General features: G+C 45.7%; 1 protein-coding gene across 5 annotated transcripts in view; it reads left to right on the forward strand.

Annotated features, from left to right (window-relative positions):
- FAIM (Fas apoptotic inhibitory molecule) overlaps window positions 1-2,184 on the forward strand; it is a 12,642-nt gene that overhangs the window by 2,011 nt on the left and 8,447 nt on the right. The window lies entirely within an intron of this gene.

Below are 2,184 nucleotides of genomic sequence, written 5' to 3' on the forward strand. Positions count from 1 at the left end.
AGGAATGAGTCCTCTCTATGGATATTTTAAAATAATGTAACAGGACCTTTGTATTTCTTCTGGTATTTTGTATTATACTTCTTTACATACATGTGTAGGCCATGATCAGCACTTGAATCTTAGCTTGTGCTTATTGTTAAGCACTCTTTAATTTTTTCTTTTTTTAGGAAAATTTTTCGTGTCCCAAGTCAAATCGGCCAAATCAGTTCCAAAAACATGGAACTATGTGGCCCTGCTGCCAGCTAGTATCCTCCACCTCTGTCTGGAGCTTCAGATGCGTCCAAATTCTTTGGCAGGCATCCCATGTGCAGGTCCAAGCCTGGAGGCTTGGGGTTCAGATGCCCCAGAGTTTCGCTTGCCCTCAACTGTACGGCTGCAGGAGCAAGCTAGGGAGGAGTCTCCCATTTCTATAAAGTCAGCGTATAGCCAAGATCCTGCCACTGGAAGTGAAAGTTGGAGAATAATTATGGATTATCTCGGTCAGGGTACTACCCCCCCCCCCACATTCATGGTTTTCCCCTACCAGTAGGAAAACCATGTTGGTGGTCATGGTATTTACTTACTGTTAAGCAAATCCTTAAGTCTCTTTGCAGCCTATTGAAAGCTACCTGCATGTTTAAGTTCTTTGCTGAGTAAGGACCCTGGAACTGTCTTCTGCCTGAGTTTGGGTAACTTCTAGCAAAAATAGTACTTCTGTACCAAAAATGCAGATGAATTAAACTACAGTAAATTATAGCTATTTTGTAAACAAACTGTAGATAAGTATGCTAGACTGCATAGATAAGAATTTGTAGTTCCTTTTTGTCAGCCATTACTTGTAATCGTATGCTTAAAAGAATGATGCACAAACCCTGGGAGTTTGGTCCTGTCTTTTATAACGAGTGCACTAATTTGTTCCCTAGGAGCTACCTGTTTCATTATAACATTTTTAAGAGAAGTCTGTTTATCATTAGACACCTTGAAGATGAAAGAGCAGATCAGCAGTCTCTTAGAGCAGTGGTTCTCAACCTTTTTCCTACCAGGGCCCATTTGCCAAGATCTGTGGCCTGTCCCAACCCATACCCCCTGGCCCTGCTGGTTCCTGACCCCCATTTTCCTGTCCCGTCTGTCCCCATCGTCCCTCATTTCCCCCCACCCGGCCATGCTGATGTCCCTCACTCCTGACGCACAGCCCCTGCCCCCACAGCACTGCCGGAGGGACCCTGGCTGCCCCCCAGTCCCACTCGGGCCAGAGCATGGTGTCTGTGGCAACCCTGGCTCGTGGGGGTAGCAGCGGAGTGAGTCCGGCCCTGGCATGGACTGGAGGGAGAACGAGAGGCCTGGCAGTACCACCTGCCCTAGACTGGAACTGCTGCACCACACCAGGCAGTCTGATCATGGCCACTTCCTTCCCCCCACCCCCGTGTCTTACAGGGGCAGGGCAGCTTGGAGTATAGGCACCAGCTCTGCTGCTTCCAGCTCAGCCGCGCAGCTCTCCCCGACCCCCTTCCCCCATTGGAAGGGGTAGGCACCTTCCTATTGCCCCTTTGCCCTGCCACAGCTCGTGACCCTTTGAAATTTTCTTGCAACCCACTTTTGGATCCCGACCCATGGGTTGACAAATACTGTATTAGAGAGAACCTGGTAATTGCAGTCTTTGACTTGCTATTTTTTTTATATTAGCAGCAATGTATGCATGATCAAATGTAGATTTTATTATTTTTTTTGCCCTGCTTGCTTGCTTGATCAAGTTAATGTGATTATTGATGAGTATCACAATAGCTTAGTAAGATTAGTGTGTGGTAAACACCATTCAGAGCTTATTTCTTTGAGTACTTTTGTTTAGAGGTGAAAGGATAGCTTTTTCTGCCTTGCACTTAGCTCGCTCCAGCTATGGAATGAGTGGCGGAGGGGCTTTAATTTCAGGAGGGCTGCATCCTCCTTCCTGTCCCCTTCAAAATATTCTGTTTTGCCATATTAATTCACTGTTGTTAGTGTCAGCACCCTGTATTGTTACATCTCAGGGAATTTTGCCCAGGAGAATTCAAAATTATGCAAAATAAATGAATGCACTTATTTTTTTACCAATTAAACTAAATATAACATTATTTGAACCTTCTTTAGAAATATATGCAGGTATTTATGTGGAGGGGGGGTGGGGCTTTGTAAAGGTGTGGGGGGGTGGGTATTTGTGAGTTGGTGTGG

Source organism: Alligator sinensis, unplaced genomic scaffold (genome assembly GCF_000455745.1).
Source record: "Alligator sinensis unplaced genomic scaffold, ASM45574v1 scaffold4_1, whole genome shotgun sequence".
In the NCBI taxonomy this organism is placed as follows: Eukaryota; Metazoa; Chordata; order Crocodylia; family Alligatoridae; genus Alligator; species Alligator sinensis.